This window comes from Acanthopagrus latus, chromosome 4, assembly GCF_904848185.1.
Source record: "Acanthopagrus latus isolate v.2019 chromosome 4, fAcaLat1.1, whole genome shotgun sequence".
Lineage (NCBI taxonomy): Eukaryota > Metazoa > Chordata > Actinopteri > Spariformes > Sparidae > Acanthopagrus > Acanthopagrus latus.
The window spans coordinates 3,360,990-3,380,976 of record NC_051042.1 but is presented as its reverse complement, the minus strand read 5'-3'; the positions used below and the strand labels follow the sequence as shown (position 1 = coordinate 3,380,976).

The 19,987-nt window shown below is 40.0% G+C and overlaps 1 protein-coding gene across 2 annotated transcripts in view; it reads right to left on the bottom strand.

Annotated features, from left to right (window-relative positions):
• The window catches only part of LOC119018427 (synaptosomal-associated protein 25-A-like), a 37,758-nt gene extending 21,747 nt beyond the window's left edge, over positions 1 to 16,011 (bottom strand). Inside the window, exons 1-2 of one of the 2 annotated variants that reach the window (XM_037096082.1) lie at positions 15,494 to 16,011; positions 15,271 to 15,416 (exon numbers count right to left, since the gene is read on the bottom strand). The gene's annotated coding sequence lies outside the window, so the exon portion shown is untranslated. The remainder of the gene's footprint in view (positions 1 to 15,270; positions 15,417 to 15,493) is intronic. The other variant, XM_037096081.1, reaches the window with a different exon arrangement.
• Positions 16,012 to 19,987: the final 3,976 nt, after the last annotated feature.

The window sequence follows — 19,987 nt, the reverse complement described above, 5'->3', positions numbered from 1 at the left end:
AAATAGTCGTTTGACACTGTTAATCAAAATTAGTTCTCCCTAAAATATCAAAAACAGCTGGGGAATTCTATTGATATACTAAATTTTGGGACCTAAAAAGATTGTTTTCAGCTTGAGGCTGAAAAAGGGCACCCATCAATCAGTCCCTGTCAGTGTGTCTCTAAGGTAAACAGACACAAGGTCAGTTAAAGTCACAGCTGGATGTTTGATAAAGTATCTCCTCGTTCTGCCCTGCCTTCTGTCTGTATGTCTGTCTCTTCCTCCATCCCAGCGGAGTCGTCAGGTCGGTTAATAATTGAACATGTGCCGGGAAGAGAGATGGAGGGAAAAAGACAGCCCTTTCAAAGTGCTCTCTCTCTCTCTCTGTCTGCTATGCTGGTACACAGTTGCACTTTAAAATATTTATGTTGACATTTTACATTTTGGCCATGCGGCTGACTCTGCAGAGCTCCTTACAATGAGTGCAACAGTGGTGTGAGCTTTAGTTAATATAACAGCAGCAGTACAGGTGAGACATACAGAGGAGGTGAGGCAGATGGACTGAGCAGAAATCCACCATGTTTTATGATGGACTAGAAATGGTTCCTCTTGTGATTTCACCAGCCAAAAATGATTTTGAGAAGAACTGCCAAGATACAAGAAAACTTCAGTCATGTTCACTTTGGACACAAGAGTCAGGTTATTAATTAACTGCTCTGCTCTACCATAGAAAATGGATATAAAGTTCAAAATGGCAGCAGACCAAGACTGATCATCACTTCATGTCTGCTTGTTAACAGCGTTGGCATGGTTGTAATGTCAGTGGCAACAACATTGATAGCAGGGAAGCATGTTCCATAATAATATATAAAAAAAGACTGTGCTCTTCACATACTGTAATGAAACATGTCACTGTGCAATTACAAGAGCAACAATAGCTGCACTGCAATCTGTGACATCTCACTCAGTAACATTCAGTCCTGTTTTCACAGGCTCTGTCTTCTGTTCCTGATGCTCCACACTACATTCATCTTCCCACTGTAATGCTCTGCTGTGTATTGATCTGCTGGTGATTGCTTATCTATTTGCAGTGGAGCTGCTTCCTGTTAACACACACTCACAGCACAGCTGTGTCTTCTCATTTCCTTTTATATTGACAGCAACCACTCTCTCTTTCATTGTCTTTGTCGCTCATTCTCAGTCTATCAAAAATATCATCAACCATCATTTTAACCAACTTGTGCTCATTTTGCTTTGACAATTAAATGTTTTGAACACCGTACTTTAAATAAATCATTCACCTTACACAACATCTATTTTGGGTGTTGTTTGTGAGGCTGTGGTGTCTTCATGATGCAACACTCCCTCCATCTCTGTCACTACCTCCTCTAACACGCTCATTTGAGTTAAGCTTTGTCTAAAACAACACACTGCAGATTCACCCCACTGGAAACCAATTAAACATTAGTTTAGATGCAGTTTAGCAGAGATACTATGCTTATTGGACTGACAAACATCAGATATGTTTTACTACTAACAAATAAGATTAAAGTGAGGTTTGCTAACCTTTGCTAATTAGCATTAAAAACATGGGGTACAGATGACGTCAATTGTGCTGAGTTTGCTGTGTATTTGGTCACAATAAAGCAGTATTGGACAAGTTAAAAACATTGACACAGGTTAAAAAGGTTTAGGACCTCAGTAGTTACAGGGGAACATGAATTTCACTGTCAAATGTTTAGCCAATCCATCCCGTTTTTCAAGAACTATCAGCCTGTCCCAAAGTGGTTGACACACTGACCAACCATGCAATCCATACCATGGCTAAATGATAACTGAAACTACTAGCTGAAGTTAAATGATCCTCAATAATTCTCTGGAGACCAGCTGTATATCATTTTCATGGCAATCCATCCAATATTTGCGGAGTATATATCGATCTGGATCAATGCAGTGGACCAACCAAGAGACATCTTTAGACATCTCTAGAGTGCCTATGAGCTGTGGTTCCACCACAGGAACTTTCCCCAAAGACTAGGAAACTTTGCAAGAAGTTAGCGCGTTTCACTTCCCAGAACTACAAGAACTAACAGCCTAAATCTGCAGCTGCACACGGTTACTTTTTAGTTCACTGTGTTTGGACAAATGAGCATTGAGTTGAGAGTGAGATCATCAGTTTGACACTATATATGGTGTCGTTGTTGTGTAGTCATACCAGAAAATATACATATAACATTGGAGCAGCTGTTGCTTAATCCAATTATACTAGACTAATTTACCTCATTTTCAAATGTCTTTCAACCCTGCTTAAAATGCAAACAACAGTTAAAATAATCTCTTAGTTCCTTGACAAGTAGTCCCTAGGGACCAAAACCCAAGTGCTTTGGGTGAAATGGTATCTGCTCAAATAACCTCTGTCCTGTAAACACAGCAGGATGAGGACACAAAGTCAGAAGTCCACTTGTGTTGCTTTACTTAAAAAGTTACAGTAATAAAAACAAATGATGTGCTCATGTTAGCTCAGCTACCCATCAGCTATCATTGTCACTGTCTTTTGCTGGTGACGAAAAAAAAGAAAAGTCTTGTTTTTTCTCTTTCCAATCAGTCTAATGAATGTTTCACATCACACTTTAATTCAAGCAATTCATTTCCTCCCTGCAGCAGTCTTTATATCCTCCTCCTCCTCCATCCACCTCACTCTGACATTCACTTCCACTTTAACATGCTTAACATGTTTCATTGACAGACAGGCAGACAGACGGACGGACACACACACACACACACACACACACACACACACACACACACACACACACACACAAAAACAAAAACCCACGTTACAGTCGAACTGACATGACACAAGGTCCTGCCGTCCCCATCCCCCACCTGCGGCCCTGCTAGTTGTCACTCGTCTCGACTGACGGCTGCTGTAAGGCCTGAACTGCCAGGCTCAGGCCGTGGAGAGATTAAAGTCAGCAGGGAAAGAGGATTTACTCTCCACTGTTTTCGCTCACACACACTCTCTCCTCTAACTCTATCTCCTCTCACTTGCTTTCTTTGTTTCTCTTCATCTCCTTTCCAAGCTCAGGTAATAATCTATAGCATTTACCTCAAAATTTACCTCAATGTCTCATCTGTAGTTGACTGTTACAACAAAGCAATACTTCAGTTTCCAGCTGAACACTTTACAGCTGGTGAAATCATCTGGCTCACAGGAGGTGATACTTTTCTGCACCAGAGTTATACCTGGATAGTCAGAATGAGAAGCCATTACAGTGGAAATTTTGACACTCACAGAAAATAGAAAAAGGATCATTACATCAACTAGATGAGGACAAAAGACATAAATAACAAGATGACAGTCACAAGTGATGTCTGTAAGTACAGAGCAAAAATACCACAACAATGAGTGCTTCTCATCAAAGACTAAATTAGCAACAAATTCAAGCATGATGGGAGAACATTGATTTGTACAGAGACATTTAAAGGGCAAGAATGAATTATTGATCAGAATATTAATAGCATTAATCCAAAAAGTTAAAGGGAGATGCGTAAACAGGAAGAGAGGAGGTTTGGAAAGAGCAAGGACACGAAACCGGTAGGAACCTGAACACAGGTTCATTTAAAAGTCCAGCTGCTCATATTTGGAGTCCAACAATTGTTTTTCTTATAGTTTTAATCCTGGATTTGTTTCAAAGGACATTCTTGTCTGTCTCTGTTTGCCTACATCAGCGGTCACATCCACCAACACATCTTCTCCTTCCTACAAAGCAACCTAATGCCGGCACACCACACAGGCTACCACCTCATGTCATGTTGTTAAGGTGATTTGAACCAGGTGTGTTTGCCTCATAGATTGTGTATGAATACATCGCAGCATAACAAAGCTGCATACAGTTATGGCTCAGAGCTCCAGAAGAGGGACTGGATTAGCACTGTCATAGGCTGACATGATTAACACAAAGCTACACAGCTCCAATTGTGGAGGAATCCAACAAAAAGCTATTTCAGGCAACAAAGAAAAAATCCTGTCGAAGCATACAAATGGAAAATTCCACTCTGAAAACACAAAAAACAGTTGAAAATACAGCATGAGGCAGTGACTGTTGGAAAGTCACTGTTTTACCAGAAGGTTTAAAGTGAAAACAGTGAAAAAACTTACAGTAAAGTTTATAATGCATAATGCAAAACCTATGTATTACAAACTGATAACAGCAATAGATGGACACATAACACCAACATTGGATTAGGAGAAAAGAGGCACTTTGATTTGAAAGGAAGGGCAGATTCTGGGACTATAAGTTTCTGTAAGTTACAAGCCATATATAGGCATTATGACAGTTGTGGTCATGGATCAAATGGCTCAACTTCTGCCCAAAGTCTGTGAGCAGACTGACGGGGTTTAAGAAATACTTTTTTTAAAGAGCAGAAAATAGGAGACAGATTTGGAGCACAGATTATTAAACAAGTAGACTGTCTTTATCACAACTCATGCAGCCAGACAGAGCTCACATACACCTCAGTACACACTTCTGTGTACATAAAATGTCACATTTAAAGCTTTTCTATCTCATAAAAGATCCTAAAATACAGCAGACTTTAATTGGGTTACAGCATTTTGAAGTTAAATCAGCGCTTCAGCCACAGTCTCAGCACCAACACCAGAAAAGGTGATGAAACTGAACCAAAGAAGATGACTGCAAGGGACTCTGACAGTCGTAAACAGACTGACGACACAGATTTCCTTAATTTACATAGACGTTTGAGTTCTCTTAACATAAATCTTAATAGAAAAAATTAGAAAAATTAATCATGCTATATTTTATATATATATTTTATATTTAATGCAGCCAGTATGAAGGATAAATGCCAAGAAGAGGAATTCAACAATGCCGTCCACTGCATGCAGGACTATTCAGGAAAGATGCAGGATAAAAAAGATGAAGTCACGCTTGTTTACCATCCCTCACTGTAGCAGACTGTCAGGCTGCCGTGATAAACTGCCCCGACTCTGAACCGAGAAGACTGCTATCAATCAAGTGCTGTGTTCAGTTGAGATAAACAATGTTTGTGAAGGAAATAGAACATTCGGACACTCTGGCACTGAAATTCGGGGAAACCAGGTCAGCTTGTCAGTTTTTCAGTTGTATGTTTCTCACGGGTTTATAGAAGCACTAACCTAAATCTGGGGGATTTTTAGAAGAGCTGCTGCACTTTTCTCTCTCGTTCATGCATTGTTTTTGCGGATTAGTGAGAGAGGTTCTGGGAATGAGACGGTGGGCACAGTGAGACTGAAAATTAGCATTGCTATTTCTGTAACACGCCTTTTCTTTGTATTATTGTGAGCAAAGCCACTCATGTAGAATTGAGCAGTACAAAAGTGAACCCTCGGCAGCCGGTGGGTTTCTGGGAAACCTACGGGAAGAACATGCATGAAGGAGCAGTAATGGAAAGACTTCGACACTATGACATTTCTTTTTTTTTATTCTTATTCATGCACACCTCTTCACTCAGCAGTACTGCACAGAACACACTGAAGGTAATAGAGGTGACCAAACCTACTGATTCTGAACCACAGGGCAGAAGTCACTCCTTCTCTGATTCCCTTTCTCCCTCCTCTATTTGCAAAAGGCTTGACCTCCTGTCCTCCATCCATCCTTATCTTTCCTCTTGAAAATTAGAACAGTACATGAGCTAGACTGCAGCTTAAAACTTTATAACAATCTCTGTAATTATAACACAGACATGCCACCAGTGATTTCTCTCTTACGTCCATTTAAAATGAAGTGAAGGAGACTGCGGACACACCTTTTCACATTTCAAATAACAGCAAGTGTGTGTGTGTGTGTGTGTCTGTTCGTTGAAGGTTAACATCTCTCTACACTCGAAAACTGACAACATCACACAGGGAGAACCTGTTCAAGGACAAGGAGGAGAGGAGCAGAGGGTGGACAAGGGCGTGTGTGTGTCTGTGTGTGTGTGTGTGTGTGTGTGTGTGTGGGAGGGTCCAACGTCTTAGCACATCAAAGCAGAACCGTGTTTCATTATTCACAATATAAAACCAGGTCAACGTTATTAATGCAGCAGCTGTGTGTGTGTGTGTGTGTGCGTGCCTGGGTACATACAGTACATACAGTACTGTGTGTTTACATCATTGCGTTTGTGCAGAAATGTCTGTATATATCTCCATTATTATTGCAGCAGTCTATGTGTGTGCCAGATTACATTATTAATTTTCATAGATTTTTCCATTTTATCTAATCAATGTATCTAACAGCCTAACTGGGACTGCCTGAGAACTCCAACAGACATTAAGCCTACAGGTTCAAAAGATGCTACCTATATTACAGATTATACTGTAGGTACAAAGAGTTTGCCTTCATTCATCATCTTTCTGTGATTAAAGTAACGGTGCTCTTGTGGATTTGAGGCACAAGGACCAATCACATCAATGGAAGACACGTGGATTTGTAGGTGCTTAACCTAATGTTCTTTAGCATCTAATATTTTAGCACTACATTTTCCTGCCATAGAGGTTATAGCATATATTTAGGCATAATGAAACGAGTGAAGAGTGGCACCGTGGTTCAGTGGCATACACTAAATGTGTTTAATATTCCACTTAAAATCAGAATAACCACCTCAATCACAAAAGGTTAATTCAATCCACTGTGATCTGAAATAATTTCTAATCAGATTGAGAGGTAATAAAATGTGACATTTCCACGAGGGACAGAAAGGTGGAGGTAGCAAAACAGGACGGGTCTGTTGCTAATAAAAAAAAACAAAAACTGCTTTTTCTAAGCTCCGAAAGTAATTCAAGGATTGAACACCTCAGTGGTTGAAATCCTCAAAACTGATATTTCAAACAAGTGTTTGAAAAGATGAACAAAAACGAAATTCACCAAGAAACACAAACATTACTCCCAGGATATGGTGTGGGTCCAATCCTTAAAAAATGTATCAACAGGCAGAGTAAATAAATGATCGACTGAACTGAACTTTCAAAATAAAGTTTTGAAAAAAAAAAAAGTTCTTCTTCTATAATATAGCAATAGATTAGATGTTTCACAACCCACTTTGTACATGTCAAAAAAGTTCTGTTCTGATTAAATGCTTTGGAGCACGTAAATGCTAGACAAAATAATTATTGTGTATGTAACCACAACTGATATTACTTCACAGCAAGAAGGTTCTGGTTTGAATCTACCCAGAGGCCTGGGCCTTTTCTGAGTGGAGTTTGCATGTGCTCCATTCGTCTGTGCCTCTGGGTGCTTCAGCTTTCTTCCCAAAGTCCAAAGACATGCAGGTTAGGTTAATTGCTGGCTCTTAATTGCCTCTAGATGTAAATGTGAGTATGAATGGCTGTTTGTGTCTATGTGTCAGCCCTGTGATGAACTGGCAACCTGTGCAGTATGTACCCTGCTACCTGCCCAGTGCTACAGCCTCTCACAAAACATATGCCACTATATTCACTGATGCTGTGTCAGTTGATTGGAAGCTGCCTGTTAAGGACCAAACAGAGCAATACATTTAATCAAACCTGTCAGGACTCAAGAGAAGAAGCATCTGCTGACACTCTATATACTGTATAACACCATCCATTCTATATTCTCAGACAACCTTCAGATTTTATAGGTACATCCACACAACAGCAAGGGTTTTTCTGCAGTCTATCACTTCCTGTAGCTCCTGTTTCAGTGTTCGTCTTGATGTTGGGCAGCCTCTCTCTGACAGAATTAGTTCCATCTAAACACTTTATTCACATGGTGATAACATTTCAGTTGTATCCCATCTTCCAGAAGTTACTTTAATATTTTTCTGAATTGTTTTCCCAGATACGTTATGGTGACAAACATGGACTTGGTCAGACACAAGTTCTCTTGGATGAATGAAGCGCTTCCTCTGAGCACTACATGGAACTGCAGGGAGGTAGTTAGGTTAGCTTATATGGTGGGAGTACAAAGTGCAGCAACAAAAGGTTAGAAAAGGACTGTTTAAACTCATGATACAGAAGTCTACTTTTAGTTCATACTTTCTTTGGTCACTGTTTCAATCAATATTCTAGCTAGCAAACAAAATGTATTTATACAGCACATTTGACTCCAAGAAACATGACAGTGTGTTTTTACACTAGGGGTATAACATGGAGCAAATGAGGCTGGAGCACTGTGGCTCTGACCTTTACACTGCTGCTGCTGCTGCGGCTCGCTGTTTGTTGAGGACCTGACTGTCGATTAATTGGTCTACTATTAAAATAGTACGTTTATCGACTACAGAAAATAAAATGTATTATATATTTCACTTCCATTACACATATGCAAATATTGTTAGTTTAATGAAGTCACACACACAGACAAAGCATGCATACTGTATCTCCCTGCTGACCTATGAGTAGTAAACAGATGCCAAGATGTGACCGGGCCACGGAGCATGATGGGAGCCTGAGGGCTAAACTATTCAGACAGTACACCCACCACTTCATGCCTGCCTGCTCATATACCATACATGTACCAACACACACACACAAATGCATGCACAAAACAGGATGCAGCAGTCACACAAAAGTGGCTTGGTGTCCTAGCTAGTGTTATTAAAGCAAGTAAATACAATTTTAGGATGAAAAATGAACAAAAACCCCCCCTGAAACTGAAACTTTTTGAAAGGATGATGTCTCTGTCTTATCTTCCCTGACAAGATGAATAGGACTTACAGTCTTTTCAGTGTGACTGTTCCTGTTGCTTTATCACATTTAACTTCAAAACCACAGTGAAATGATAAGGACAGTGTTAACATCTATTTTTTTTAATCTAGATGCAGGCAGTCACATTTTGCACACAAGAATACCAGATTTATAATTATCTTCAAACATCTTTCTCAAAAGACAACTGGATAGAACGATTCACCCTTACTTGGTACAAGAGCAGCAGTCTATGTAAGCTGAAGTGTAAGATGGATTTTTACTGTGTATCAGCCTCCTTAAAATGTTCCATGTTCTAGATCTTTTCAGAAACTTTCATGTGAATAGAATGTATTTGAGCCAGAGATACCTTATTCATTATTTCACTTTCAATTCCTATTCAGTAACACATCAAAAAGTTAAAACTAGGTTTCCACCCACACTGAAGATAAAAGTACTTTTAGATTCAAAGTACTCAAAAACTGCAGGATGGATGTCAGATGTTCAGAGAACAGCTTCATAGTCGAGCCTTCTGATTCTATCCACACTGACCACAGTGGCTGAATGTGAACAGTGCGAGCTAGAAAAGCTCATACCATGCTGGTCCTCTGCCCACAGCAATCGCCTGCCGTGACAATATGGCCTCAACGAATTAAAACATTCCCTATGGAGAGACAGGAAGGACACACAGAGAGAAATCTGCTGTGGAAAATCACTGAGGAAATCAGAAGGGTAAATGCCTGAGTGTGTAATTTATGAGCGATTTTCCAGTGAAATGTCACCAAAATGGACATCTTAGATGTTATTATCCTCAAAGCAACTGCCTATAATATGCCTGGACTTTGCATTTCCTTTAGTTTTCTATAATGACAGGCCCAAGGGGCTAATTTTCCTATAACACAGAGTAACTGCACACAGCTGCCACTCAATGACTGAGCAAAGAGTTACAAGGTCACAATCTGACCACCTGGCAGCGGGTGTAAAAATGCACCATTTAAGATGTTCCAACACCTCTGCTGTGACGGAGGATTATGAGACCCATATGACAAATGGTTCCCAGCAATCTGGCATTTTTGTTATAGCTGAGCAGGGATGATGGAGCAGATTGCATTTCTGACATTTCCTCGTTACGTAATCCAAAGGAGGACGTGTGGACAGAGAGCTTCAGCAGGCGGACTAGGATTGAGACCGGCAGATTAAGCAGAGACATGGATGGACAGGAAAACAGGCATGGGCAGAGGTGGAGTGATGAATCAGGCAGGAAGGAAAATAAACTTTAACTGACACATTTAAACTGTTTAGACACATATTTGAACTCTATCAGAGGGTAAATCCTTTATAAGATGATGCTTCAAGCATCTGCAGCCACCTACAGACATCTTCTCAAATTCTATCATCGGTCAACTCTTACTGAAAGCCAACACCTTCTCACTAAATTAGGCAGACAGAATGATGTGCAGGCCCACAGATATGCAGGCAGGGAAACATGATGGTGTGGGACGTACAGGAGATTCAAAGCAATCATCTGTGGCCTGCAGGGATAATCACTGCAAAGCCCCACTGTCCCATTCACTGAGGATAAAACCCACTGGATTAATCTGTAGGCCTACAGAATACGAATGCACACACACACACACACACACACACACACACACACACACACACACACACACACACACACACACACACACGCACACACACACACGCACACACACACTTACATAACACATGTACCACTCTCCTTCTCGCTCTATTTTACTTTGCATCCCTTGTACATGTTTTCCCTTTTCTTTCACTTTGGCATGCACAGTCTCTCTGTTGCTTCTGCTCGCCCTAACACACGCAAAACCTAGAATGCACACACACACACACACACACACACACACACACACACACACACACACACACACACACACTCCACCACCCCCTCCTTTCCACCGTTTCTTCTCCTCTCTCCTCCTGCTTGCACACATTCAAATGGACACCTGTCAACATGCTGCTCTGTACATGTTGTTCATTTATACGCTCACACATACACAGTGATGACAGGCGCATATAGTACAGTACATATTCAAATAAATATAGGTCCATATACACATACAACAGGCTATACATTCGTAAGTCAAACAGGATGAAGAGAGACATGTAAACAATGGATGCTTATTGCGCATATGTACGAATACAGACAACATAATTACAGTATACGTCACACACGTGTTGTACATAGATACTTCTATCAGACACACTGTTTTTTCTTTTGAAATCATGAAAGCATCCCCTCTTTAAAGTCTTAATCAGACAAAAACCTCTCCTGAAGTGTGAGAGAGGAGGTCAACAAGCATCTCTACAGAGAGCAGCCGCTGTGCCAGCAGAGTCAAGTTACTACAGATCCGCCATGTCATCCTGGTCGATAAGAGGAGGACATATCACAGTTTCAAACATAAAATGATCCATTTTGTTGATGAAGTATCGGGATCAGAATACAGAGGTGTGTGATTCTCTCTCTGCTCCTATGAAGGGAATTACAGGTGTAGGTGCAATTTCCTATTAAACAAATAAAACAATTAAACATATTGTGTGATTCTGTGATCTCAAACAAATGGGTTGAAAGCATTTCCTTCTTTGTAATACATTGTAAAGGCATATTACTTTATATCTAAACTGTGCATTGTTTACACCTACAGCTGCACACTTAATAGAAACATTATCCAAATGTCATTATAGCCAATTGCAATATCTAAATTGCTGGTGCTACAATTATTTGATGAAGATAAAATGTGTCAAATACATATCATTATAAATTACACATTTTGGTGCTATAGAGATACAAATCTTGTTCACGCAAGGGAACAGTCGCGTTAAGTATGGAGCCCAGTATAAATCACATTATCATTTATTCATTTTTTTCAGTGAAAATGAAATATTATCATTCCCAATTGTAATATCTGTCCAAAAAAATCACAATATGATTTTTTGCATGACACAACTAGTAACTGTGCAAACACTCTGTTTTTCTTTTAAGGTTTGCTGTCGTTGAGCTGAGAAGCATCTGTTTCAGCTGCATTTTACTGAAAGATCCCTGTTTTTTATTGTTTCTCAACTCAAGGAAAGCCTCACAGCCTTTACATTTTGTGTATTTAGTATTAAGTATTTGTCTTCTAGTCCATAATACAAAATTCCAACTTTCTCAGGTATGTACAAGTGACTGAAAAAATGGAAAAGTGACTCAGTGCATGCTTTTTTCTAACATGAGAGGATATAAAGTCTTTCCAAGTCAAAAGTCTAAAGTAAATCAAAAGTCATTGGTATCATATCACGTAAGTCTCTTTTGTTTTTGTTAAGTCTAAATCATGTCAATCTCAAGTCAACACCTCTGTAAGCACAAAAGATTTAAGTCTGAAGACACACTGTGTGCGTGAGCCTAAAACATCCTGCAGGGCTTCTGAAAACATCTGCCAGACAAGATGGAATTAACTTATGGTGACAAACTGCCACATTAAAATCTCTGTTTTGATAAATGATGTGCCACCCCAACGTCAACCGGCTTTAAAGGGATATTCCGGTGTAAATTTAATCCATGGTCTAACACACCATGACACCGAGTAAGACCCCCCCTTCGAGAGATCAAGTTTTCCAACCGCTAGCTTATGTAGTTTAAGCAACCTCAGAAAAGACTGCACGATAACAATACACTGCAGTCTATGACTCCAGCAAGAAACTGGCATCAAAAAGTCACTCATAACCACAAATAATGCTCAGAACAGCACCAAACTTCAGCAACAGTACAAATAGGGTCCCAGCACATAGTTTGAGGCATCAAACATCTGCTAGCTTAGCAGATAGCTTTACAGCGCAACACTCTCCTGCCGCAGCTTGCTTGTTATGGGGAAGACTGACGAGTCGATTACCGAGTGCAGTTAGAAATGCACAATTCCGTTCTTTTCCCTGTCCGCTCTCGATAATAACTGTTATAAACGTGTAGGCAAGACACATATGAACTTTGATTGCATTTCCATGAAGTAATAATCATACATTTTCATCCTTGAGCTGCGGAACTACACTGCACTCGGTAATCAACTTGTCAGGGCTTCCCCACAACGAGCAAGCTGCTGCAGGAGAGTGGTGAGTTGTGTTCACTTTACAATAGAAATCTGGCAAAGCTAGCAGATGTTTGATGCCTCGAACTATGTGCTGGGACCCTATTTGTACTGTTGCTGAAGTTTGGTGCTGTTCTGAGCATTATTTGTAGCTAGTGACTTTTTGATGGCGGTTTCTTGCTGGAGTCATAGACTGCAGTGTATTGTTATCATGTGTTTTTTTCTGAGGTTGCTAAAACTACATAAGCTAGTGGTTGGAAAACTTGATCTCTCGAGGGGGGGTCTTACTCGGTGTCACGGTGTGTTAGACCATGGTTTAAATTTACGGCGGAATATCCCTTTAAGAGCTCATATCCAAAACCAATCTGTATATAAAAATCCCACAGGGTAAACAGCAGCAGTTGCCAAGACTGAACTGCGAATCACTCTCCCAGCTCATTTTAGTGCTGAAAACTAATAAGTGAGCAACATGCAGTGAAAGAGAAGATTGTGATCACAGTGCATTCTTGGATGTCACTGTTTTTCTACCATCTGGCATTTTCTTTCAGCAGATTACATTGAAATTCAACGAGGAGAGAACAAGATGAATAAATTAAACTGTTTGACTGTTTGAAAGGGATCATAGAAAATGTGTGTTACTGTGTCTTCAACTGATATAGCAGGACCGGGCTGGAGGCTGGTGGTGATTTCTCACCTTTCTGTAGGCAGAGTGATGAATTGATGAGGGGTGGGTGATGAGGGGGGGCAGACGGAGGGAAGGGAGGGTGTCAGTCGACACTGAAACCATTTTCTCACCAGGAAAACGATTATTTGTGCACCCTTATTTGAGCTCATGTTCACCGTAACATTTCATCTGCTTCACTACTATTCAGAGTCCTTTTAAAACACCTGTTTCAACTATAGCGTGAACAAAGTAAAAGCACCATTTCACAGACAAACCGAGGTTTATGACACTCCAAACCTTTTTCACCACTTTAGCAGTTAGTTAGATGTTTGAACTATCAGGTAGAGTAGAATACAAAAACAGCAGCTGCTACATTGTAGAACTGAATTTTGCTCTATTGCTCTATAACAAGCAGTAATATGTTGATTTAACTGATATTTGTGGTCAGACATATCAACCAAATCCTTACTAAAGGATAATAATCCTTACCTTATCAAAAACCATGACAGCATAAAGCATAAAATTAAAATGCAAAATCAAACAAGGCTGCTAAACAAAAGCAACACACACGTTGATCTGCAAAGGAGACGGTCTGAGTACTTTCTCCATCGTTCATATCAACACAAGTCCTGCCTTTAATACTAAAGAAAAGGCCATCATTCATTCAACCATGTTCCACCAATTCTTATTCTTACTAATCTTTTCACAACATTATTAGATTACAAAGTCACAAAAAGGCTTTATTTCCTCAATCACGCGGTAACTCGTTGTTCCTGTGTCCTCACATGGAGACTCAGGAGACAAACTGCTAACAAACTTCTATTGTGCCACATAACAAAAGCACTTTGGCCTTCCTACCGAGTGCCCAAAATACACGACTCTCTCCACAACACAGAATGGGTATTATGTGTAACCATTAATGACAACCTATTTGGCTCTGGTTATGTTCGAAACACTAAGGGAGAAGGTCAAGAACTGTGGAAATCACTACATCTCAGTCCAAAACAGCCAGAATCAACACCACTGTGATCATAACTACGACTTTGTGCAAAACTAAGAGGCCATGCAAAACAATGCCCATCTGAGTTTCCATCCATGAGCAGCCTGCTAAAATGTGACAGCACAAAATAACTCTGTTCACTTGTTTTCAATGCAGATAATTTATACATAAACTTCTGCATGGCACTTTTTCACCCACTTGCTTTAGAGAAACGAGGACTTGGAGGTTTTCGTGGATGTTTCTGCTCTGATCTGAGCGGTTCCTCCACAGTGTCACACGGTGCTCCGGAGCTGTCCGCGGTGCTGAACACCATTCGTCCTGCACAGGGATGCGAACCCTCAAGGCTTCACAAACACGAGAAACAACTCCACACAGGGTGCTTTATCCCTTAATTTAATCCTTACAACGAACAACTACTTTAATCTTGTCCGGTATTTAAGACGAAGTTCCCACACAAACACCGGTTGGAAACAGAAAACGCCACCAAGTGTGATTCTTTTTAGCATATTAATGGGCACTAAGAGACAATAGACAACATCATATAGGAGCATTTATACTAATCATGCCACTATATATGACTCCATGGGCTTTGTTAAACTAATCAGTGCTGTAAAAAATACGTAGACACATGCTGTAAGTTAACATACATACTACAGCTGATGGAGAAAACTTTGACAAGGTGGAAAACATAAGCTAACCCCCCGTGATAAATAAGCTTTAATGGCGTTTAACTTTAAAGCCACATATTTTATGAATACTCCCAACTTTAATTGATATTATTCTGTCTTTGCTCTAATAGTGGAGCTGGCTGAGTGAGAACAAACAAACAAATAAACCCGGGGAAACCTACCTCGTTAAGTTTCTTCTGCTCTTCTTCGTTTTCTTCTTTTCTTTCGCTGTATTTGTTTGGCTACAGGATGAAAATGTCCGTCCGTGCAGCCGCTCCACTCAACGGGACTGTCCCCGCTGGAACCACACCGCCCTCCTCCTCTCCACCTGTGAAGCGCGGCGGACTGTCACACCACACACTTCCTGTAAACATGTCACAAAATAAAACATCTACAACTCCTCACCTCCTCAACCTCCGAGGGAAGTTCTGGTCACCCAGCTGCAGGGATGGTAGGATACTTGTGACGAACGATGCCTCCATGTTGACATTCTCCTAACAACTCACCAGCCCCATTTCCCGCCAAACTTCAGCTTCCACTACACATTTTCATCAATTAACTATCATAACTCGAAGTTAACCGACTCAACACCGTCTCGGTTATATTTTTGAATAGGTAACCTACACTTCCGAACCTTCCATGACCAAGACTTAACGAAAACACCTCAGAAGCTCTCAAAAGTCCAAGAACAGTAACGTTTTCTAACTGCTGTCCCTCAACAATAACAGTCCCCCATGACAGTTCCGCCCAGTGCTCAGCACAGAGGGACTACTACTCTCATATATTAATGTAATAATATTGCTATCATTTTAATAATGAAGAGTATTTGACTTATGATAGTAAATATATTGTCTATAGATGATAGTAGAGTATTTTAACTCTCTCCCTACGCTGTTTAAGCTAATGAATTTTGGGTAAGCCTGATCTTCTTCTTCTTCTTCTTCTTCTTCTTCTTCTTCTTCTTCTTCTTCTACTACTACTACTACTACTTCTTCTTCTTCTTCTTCTCATTATTATTATTATTATTATTATTATTATTATTATTATTATTATTATTATCATTGCTGCTGTCATCACTCTGAAAAGTTTGTGTTAGAAAGAACATGTAATCACTGTGTAATTTTCAGCGTTTGGTCGCTTTTAATTTGATGGTGTAGTCACCTTACTTCCTGCTTCGTTGTGTTGAGGCTGACGATGCTCACAAAATGGCCGCGCCCTCTGACGTCAGAGAGAGTGGATAAAAAGGTTGTTTTTTGTTCATTAATTTATTGGATAAAAGTTTAAACAGGCGTTTGCAGAACACGGCATAAGTTCATTGCGATATACTGACAAAAACGTTTTATAATGTATATATTCATGCATTTTTCAAAGAGATTCAGTAGTTTGAAGAAATGTTTCAATAACATGAGTACATTTTGAAATCTACATTTGTGCAGATAATATTCTATCAGCGGAATCAAATTGTTCACAAGATATTCAGCCTATTGCTTGGCACGAAACAACATCACAAAGCACTGCTGCTGTATTGGAGCAATGAGATTTTGTTTTTCGAGTACAGCCATAATTGGCTATAGACTAACTATTGGACTTCAGCATTAACTTTGTCTGGTTACTCTTACTGATTACAGAGTAGGATAAGGGAAAACTAAAGTGATAGATAATAAAGATAAAACCTTTAATTAAATACAATTCATTGTTTTTAGGCAAATGACTTCTTTTAAGATAGAGATCAATTAAAGTGATACAACAAATGTGAAGACAAATCTGAGGTTTGGTGTTCAAATTCAGCATGAGACTGAGACAGAACTGAAATGTGAGCAGTGCTTTATCATTTCCTCCTGTCCATCCTCTTCACACGCGCACAAGTTCTGCAGGTACAACCTGACAAACAGTAAAGTCTTCTTATGCTGTCATGCATGTACACACACTGTACATACGCACCCACCACCATCATGTCTTATTTCCAGCTCTGAGACTCTTATCCACTGATGCTGGTGCTACAATCTATATGTTCTCTTTTGATTCAAGTTCTTTTATCTCAGTGCAATTCTATAAATTATTTCTTAGCATCAACTCAACATAAAGAGCTGAAGATAAGGAAAACAGGGGTCTGATGGGACCTTAAATGGGCCACATGATCCCACATCAGATACCTCAGTCTATACTGCATGCTGCAAATGCCTTCTTATGTACATCCCAGTGTATGCAGGCACAATGTTCAACTTGCACAGTCATGATACTCACCGGAGGTACTTGAAATGAAAGAAAGAGAGATCTTTGAGTTTGTCTTCAGTATTTAAAGCTGTTTGCCCCTGGAGTCCTTGACTCTCTATAATCAAAAAAGATCCCCCCTTTTTTTTGTGATGCCACAAGGCATGAGATGTGAATTCTGAATGCGGGTAAAAATACACATCAAGAAACTAACCCAAAAAAGGATGACATGCTGCGGGGGACTTGCTTGTCACATCCAATGTGTGCTTTTGTCAGGCTTGTGTCACTTAAACCACAACCACTTCAGCACGCTGTCAGTGGTTGTGGTTTCTTGTATTTGCACTTTAGAAATAAAATATATAGAAATTAAATGTTAGCAAGGGGGCTAATTATTCAGGTCCTTCAGGAAATCTACCAATTTGTCATAACAGGATTTCTTGCATTAGATTATGACTTTATTCACACCTGCAGTGCTGCAGTGAAAAAGAAAAATGTGTTTGGTGAAAAAAAAACTCATGTTCTTAAGAGGTCAAAGGTCATAGAAACTGTGCCTTAATTATTTCTGTGACTGTGGAGAGGTCGTGTCAGAGAGGTCATATAAGGCTGCTGGGAAAAGAAAAAAAAGAACAAAGAGCGAGAGGGAGATGATATCATCTTTCTCCTCCTCCGCTCTCTTTGTTGCTCACCTCACTGTCATTTGTCCCTTAACGCATTTGACTGCTGAATGCTCGGCACAGCTGCAGGGAGAAATGGCTGCTCTTCCTCTTGTCCCTGTTTTCCCTCTTTCTAGTCTTCTTCATCACCTGGTCCAACACTTAACAGTTGTCAGAACATCTAGTTAGCCCTTCAGGTCTGATAAGAAATGGTTGGCTCGATCATTACTGTCCCATTGAAGAAACCATTAAAGACCTCCCTGTAAAATTAATGTTCCAAATAGCAATCAGTTTGAGCACAATAAATCACACTGTTTGCCATCGATTGAATGCTGGTATAATTACTCTCCTCGAGTGTTGTGCCTTCAAAATGACTCTGAATGTAAATTTATGTACATCACCGTACACCCAGGGAAGAAAATTAATTTGTGGGCAGTTTGTTTTATGTGTCACAGATGGGAAGGTTGTTACTGTCGTATAGGTCAGAGATAGATGAACTGTAAAAGAGGCACAAAGGTTTAACAGCACTTCTGATAAATCTAAATAATTAAAGGCAGAGTATTCTTAGTGAACACCACTCGTATGTTTTATCAGACATCAACATGGCAATGCAACTCAGAAATGTGCAGTACAGAGCCCTCGGAAATGAACGTGATCGAAAGTGAATCTATCTACTTGCTGAAAATAATAATTCTGTGTTCATGACGTGACATTTCAGTCTGCGTTATCTACAGTCGGCTGAACAACACCCGAGTCAGCTGTTGCTTAGTCTATTAATCCCCCCCCCCCCGCACACACACACACACACACACACTTCCCCTCACACGCTGCCCTGCCTGACTCAACACAGGAAATTACTGTGGTGTTGCATCATGTATCCAAATGCCACAGCGTCTCAAAATATTGTCTCTAATCAGATACAGTTTAGCACAAGTAGTGTACATTTAGTAGTTACTTTATCGACTTGAGTACCTGTGAAACACGATACTCTTTTTTTTTTTTTTTTTTCTCATTTAAGTTTTTATTGAGTTTTTCAAGAACATATAAACATATGAACAGGTACAGGGTAATCTTACAAGTATTGGGTCTTTTCGGCGTAGACATCGTCTGACATGTCACACAAACATAAAATTAGAGAATCAAAACCAAAAAACACTTTAAAAAGAGAGATCCATACAAGCAATCCAGACCATTAAATAAAATACAAAACCGTACAGCTTTCAGTCTCTGGTCCCCTTATTTTTATCCTTTTTTTTTAATATGTTTCCAGAAAGAGTCCCAGGGATTTGTCCCTTCCTCCATGTTACCCTTCAGTCTGCAGAGCATAGACTCATAGGACGCCGTGTCCACCATTGCATCCATCCACTCCCTCCGATCAGGAGACACAGCCGTTTTCCAATGCCTTAATATAACTCTTGAAGCTGTAATCAGGCCCACAATGATAACGGAAAGTAATTTTTTTGGTACAGTTGGTATTTGAGATCTGTCCCCTAGTGAACACATAACAGGTGTCAAGGGGATCACTTCACCCGACCATTCACTCAGGAAGTCCACAGCTTCTGCCCAGAATGGAGCCACCAATGGACCCTCCCATATACAGTGTAAAAAAGTTCCCAATCCCGTTTTGCATTTCCAACATATATTGTTATTCAGCAATTTCATTCTATGTAATCTCACAGGGGTATGGTAATATCTATGTATGATCTTGTACTGTGTGAACTTCCCTCCGGCCTCCTTTACATACTTCCCACAGTCAGCTAAAATGTCCGACCATTTTTCCTGTGCAATATTTGTTCCCAAGTCTCTCTGCCACAACAACTTAACATTGGTGAACTCCCCACTTACATAGACATTTGTGAGTTTATAAAATTGTGAAGCTGTACCACACCTCAGGGGCATATTCATGTAGTCCATAATATGGTTCTCTGAGGAATTACTGATTTGAGGTTTTACACAATCCCTAATTTGTAAATATTTCCAGAAATGTTGTTTCCCTTCAAGTTTAAATTGGCTGATTAGCTCCTCATAGGACATA